A 6,487-nucleotide genomic window follows, 5' to 3' on the forward strand; every position below is an offset into this window, starting at 1 on the left:
GACTAACCTGGATAAACAACACTAGAAGAGGTTTATCATTGAGACTAACCTGGATAAACAACACTAGAAGAGGTTTATCATTGAGACTAACCTGGATAAATAACACTAGAAGATGTTAATCATTGAGACTAACCTGGATAAATAAAGACAACATCAACACTAGAAGAGGTTTATCATTGAGACTAACCTGGATAAACAACACTAGAAGAGGTTTATCATTGAGACTAACCTGGATAAATGACACTAGAAGAGGTTTATCATTGAGACTAACCTGGATAAATAACACTAGAAGAGGTTTATCATTGAGACTAACCTGGATAAATAACACTAGAAGAGGTTTATCATTGCGACTAACCTGGATAAATGACACTAGAAGAGGTTTATCATTGAGACTAACCTGGATAAATAACACTAGAAGAGGTTTATCATTGAGACTAACCTGGATAAATAAAGACAACATCAACACTAGAAGAGGTTTATCATTGAGACTAACCTGGATAAATGACACTAGAAGAGGTTTATCATTGAGACTAACCTGGATAAATGACACTAGAAGAGGTTTATCATTGAGACTAACCTGGATAAATGACACTAGAAGAGGTTTATCATTGAGACTAACCTGGATGAATAAAGACAACATCAACACTAGAAGAGGTTTATCATTGAGACTAACCTGGATAAATGACACTAGAAGAGGTTTATCATTGAGACTAACCTGGATAAATAACACTAGAAGAGGTTTATCATTGAGACTAACCTGGATAAATGACACTAGAAGAGGTTTATCATTGAGACTAACCTGGATAAATAACACTAGAAGAGGTTTATCATTGAGACTAACCTGGATAAATGACACTAGAAGAGGTTTATCATTGAGACTAACCTGGATAAATAACACTAGAAGAGGTTTATCATTGAGACTAACCTGGATAAATGACACTAGAAGAGGTTTATCATTGAGACTAACCTGGATAAATAACACTAGAAGAGGTTTATCATTGAGACTAACCTGGATAAATAACACTAGAAGAGGTTTATCATTGAGACTAACCTGGATAAATAACACTAGAAGAGGTTTATCATTGAGACTAACCTGGATAAATGACACTAGAAGAGGTTTATCATTGAGACTAACCTGGATGAATAAAGACAACATCAACACTAGAAGAGGTTTATCATTGAGACTAACCTGGATAAATAACACTAGAAGAGGTTTATCATTGAGACTAACCTGGATAAACAACACTAGAAGAGGTTTATCATTGAGACTAACCTGGATAAATAAAGACAACAACAACACTAGAAGAGGTTTATCATTGAGACTAACCTGGATAACACTAGAAGAGGTTTATCATTGAGACTAACCTGGATAAATAACACTAGAAGAGGTTTATCATTGAGACTAACCTGGATAAATAAAGACAACATCAACACTAGAAGAGGTTTATCATTGAGACTAACCTGGATAAACAACACTAGAAGAGGTTTATCATTGAGACTAACCTGGATAAATAACACTAGAAGAGGTTTATCATTGAGACTAACCTGGATAAATAACACTAGAAGAGGTTTATCATTGAGACTAACCTGGATAAATGACACTAGAAGAGGTTTATCATTGAGACTAACCTGGATAAATAACACTAGAAGAGGTTTATCATTGAGACTAACCTGGATAAATAAATCAACACTAGAAGAGGTTTATCATTGAGACTAACCTGGATAAATGACACTAGAAGAGGTTTATCATTGAGACTAACCTGGATAAATAACACTAGAAGAGGTTTATCATTGAGACTAACCTGGATAAATAACACTAGAAGAGGTTTATCATTGAGACTAACCTGGATAAATAAAGACAACATCAACACTAGAAGAGGTTTATCATTGAGACTAACCTGGATAAATGACACTAGAAGAGGTTTATCATTGAGACTAACCTGGATAAATAACACTAGAAGAGGTTTATCATTGAGACTAACCTGGATAAATGACACTAGAAGAGGTTTATCATTGAGACTAACCTGGATAAATAACACTAGAAGAGGTTTATCATTGAGACTAACCTGGATAAATAACACTAGAAGAGGTTTATCATTGAGACTAACCTGGATAAATAACACTAGAAGAGGTTTATCATTGAGACTAACCTGGATAAATGACACTAGAAGAGGTTTATCATTGAGACTAACCTGGAATAAAGACAAATCAACACTAGAAGAGGTTTATCATTGAGACTAACCTGGATAAATAACACTAGAAGAGGTTTATCATTGAGACTAACCTGGATAAACAACACTAGAAGAGGTTTATCATTGAGACTAACCTGGATAAACAACACTAGAAGAGGTTTATCATTGAGACTAACCTGGATAAACAACACTAGAAGAGGTTTATCATTGAGACTAACCTGGATAAATAACACTAGAAGAGGTTTATCATTGAGACTAACCTGGATAAATAAAGACAACATCAACACTAGAAGAGGTTTATCATTGAGACTAACCTGGATAAACAACACTAGAAGAGGTTTATCATTGAGACTAACCTGGATAAATAACACTAGAAGAGGTTTATCATTGAGACTAACCTGGATAAATAACACTAGAAGAGGTTTATCATTGAGACTAACCTGGATAAATAACACTAGAAGAGGTTTATCATTGAGACTAACCTGGATAAATAAAGACAAATCAACACTAGAAGAGGTTTATCATTGAGACTAACCTGGATAAATGACACTAGAAGAGGTTTATCATTGAGACTAACCTGGATAAATAAAGACAACATCAACACTAGAAGAGGTTTATCATTGAGACTAACCTGGATAAATGACACTAGAAGAGGTTTATCATTGAGACTAACCTGGATAAATAACACTAGAAGAGGTTTATCATTGAGACTAACCTGGATAAATAACACTAGAAGAGGTTTATCATTGAGACTAACCTGGATAAATAAAGACAACATCAACACTAGAAGAGGTTTATCATTGAGACTAACCTGGATAAATGACACTAGAAGAGGTTTATCATTGAGACTAACCTGGATAAATAACACTAGAAGAGGTTTATCATTGAGACTAACCTGGATAAATGACACTAGAAGAGGTTTATCATTGAGACTAACCTGGATGAATAAAGACAACATCAACACTAGAAGAGGTTTATCATTGAGACTAACCTGGATAAATAACACTAGAAGAGGTTTATCATTGAGACTAACCTGGATAAATAACACTAGAAGAGGTTTATCATTGAGACTAACCTGGATAAATAACACTAGAAGAGGTTTATCATTGAGACTAACCTGGATAAATAACACTAGAAGAGGTTTATCATTGAGACTAACCTGGATAAATAACACTAGAAGAGGTTTATCATTGAGACTAACCTGGATAAATAACACTAGAAGAGGTTTATCATTGAGACTAACCTGGATAAATGACACTAGAAGAGGTTTATCATTGAGACTAACCTGGATGAATAAAGACAACATCAACACTAGAAGAGGTTTATCATTGAGACTAACCTGGATAAATAACACTAGAAGAGGTTTATCATTGAGACTAACCTGGATAAATAACACTAGAAGAGGTTTATCATTGAGACTAACCTGGATAAATGACACTAGAAGAGGTTTATCATTGAGACTAACCTGGATAAACAACACTAGAAGAGGTTTATCATTGAGACTAACCTGGATAAATAACAGGTTTATCATTGAGACTAACCTGGATAAATAAAGACAACATCAACACTAGAAGAGGTTTATCATTGAGACTAACCTGGATAAACAACACTAGAAGAGGTTTATCATTGAGACTAACCTGGATAAATAACACTAGAAGAGGTTTATCATTGAGACTAACCTGGATAAATAACACTAGAAGAGGTTTATCATTGAGACTAACCTGGATAAATAACACTAGAAGAGGTTTATCATTGAGACTAACCTGGATAAATGACACTAGAAGAGGTTTATCATTGAGACTAACCTGGATAAATAACACTAGAAGAGGTTTATCATTGAGACTAACCTGGATAAATAAAGACAACATCAACACTAGAAGAGGTTTATCATTGAGACTAACCTGGATAAATGACACTAGAAGAGGTTTATCATTGAGACTAACCTGGATAAATAACACTAGAAGAGGTTTATCATTGAGACTAACCTGGATAAATAACACTAGAAGAGGTTTATCATTGAGACTAACCTGGATAAATAAAGACAACATCAACACTAGAAGAGGTTTATCATTGAGACTAACCTGGATAAATGACACTAGAAGAGGTTTATCATTGAGACTAACCTGGATAAGTAACACTAGAAGAGGTTTATCATTGAGACTAACCTGGATAAATGACACTAGAAGAGGTTTATCATTGAGACTAACCTGGATAAATAACACTAGAAGAGGTTTATCATTGAGACTAACCTGGATAAATAACACTAGAAGAGGTTTATCATTGAGACTAACCTGGATAAATAACACTAGAAGAGGTTTATCATTGAGACTAACCTGGATAAATGACACTAGAAGAGGTTTATCATTGAGACTAACCTGGATGAATAAAGACAACATCAACACTAGAAGAGGTTTATCATTGAGACTAACCTGGATAAACAACACTAGAAGAGGTTTATCATTGAGACTAACCTGGATAAACAACACTAGAAGAGGTTTATCATTGAGACTAACCTGGATAAACAACACTAGAAGAGGTTTATCATTGAGACTAACCTGGATAAACAACACTAGAAGAGGTTTATCATTGAGACTAACCTGGATAAATAACACTAGAAGATGTTTATCATTGAGACTAACCTGGATAAATAAAGACAACATCAACACTAGAAGAGGTTTATCATTGAGACTAACCTGGATAAACAACACTAGAAGAGGTTTATCATTGAGACTAACCTGGATAAATGACACTAGAAGAGGTTTATCATTGAGACTAACCTGGATAAATAACATAGAAGAGGTTTATCATTGAGACTAACCTGGATAAATAACACTAGAAGAGGTTTATCATTGAGACTAACCTGGATAAATAAAGACAACATCAACACTAGAAGAGGTTTATCATTGAGACTAACCTGGATAAATGACACTAGAAGAGGTTTATCATTGAGACTAACCTGGATAAATGACACTAGAAGAGGTTTATCATTGAGACTAACCTGGATAAATGACACTAGAAGAGGTTTATCATTGAGACTAACCTGGATGAATAAAGACAACATCAACACTAGAAGAGGTTTATCATTGAGACTAACCTGGATAAATGACACTAGAAGAGGTTTATCATTGAGACTAACCTGGATAAATAAAGACAACAACAACACTAGAAGAGGTTTATCATTGAGACTAACCTGGATAAATAACACTAGAAGAGGTTTATCATTGAGACTAACCTGGATAAATAACACTAGAAGAGGTTTATCATTGAGACTAACCTGGATAAATGACACTAGAAGAGGTTTATCATTGAGACTAACCTGGATAAATAACACTAGAAGAGGTTTATCATTGAGACTAACCTGGATAAATAACACTAGAAGAGGTTTATCATTGAGACTAACCTGGATAAATAACACTAGAAGAGGTTTATCATTGAGACTAACCTGGATAAATGACACTAGAAGAGGTTTATCATTGAGACTAACCTGGATAAATAACACTAGAAGAGGTTTATCATTGAGACTAACCTGGATAAATAAAGACAACAACAACACTAGAAGAGGTTTATCATTGAGACTAACCTGGATAAATAACACTAGAAGAGGTTTATCATTGAGACTAACCTGGATAAATAAAGACAACAATAACACTAGAAGAGGTTTATCATTGAGACTAACCTGGATAAATGACACTAGAAGAGGTTTATCATTGAGACTAACCTGGATAAATAACACTAGAAGAGGTTTATCATTGAGACTAACCTGGATAAATAAAGACAACAATAACACTAGAAGAGGTTTATCATTGAGACTAACCTGGATAAATGACACTAGAAGAGGTTTATCATTGAGACTAACCTGGATAAATAACACTAGAAGAGGTTTATCATTGAGACTAACCTGGATAAATAACACTAGAAGAGTTTTATCATTGAGACTAACCTGGATAAATAAAGACAACAATAACACTAGAAGAGGTTTTTCATTGAGACTAACCTGGATAAATGACACTAGAAGAGGTTTATCATTGAGACTAACCTGATGAATAAAGACAAATCAACACTAGAAGAGGTTTATCATTGAGACTAACCTGGATAAATAACACTAGAAGAGGTTTATCATTGAGACTAACCTGGATAAATAACACTAGAAGAGGTTTATCATTGAGACTAACCTGGATAAATGACACTAGAAGAGGTTTATCATTGAGACTAACCTGGATAAATAAAGACAACAACACTAGAAGAGGTTTATCATTGAGACTAACCTGGATAAATGACACTAGAAGAGGTTTATC

The sequence above is a fragment of the Oncorhynchus keta genome, unplaced genomic scaffold (assembly GCF_023373465.1).
Source record: "Oncorhynchus keta strain PuntledgeMale-10-30-2019 unplaced genomic scaffold, Oket_V2 Un_scaffold_11504_pilon_pilon, whole genome shotgun sequence".
Taxonomy (NCBI): Eukaryota; Metazoa; Chordata; class Actinopteri; order Salmoniformes; family Salmonidae; genus Oncorhynchus; species Oncorhynchus keta.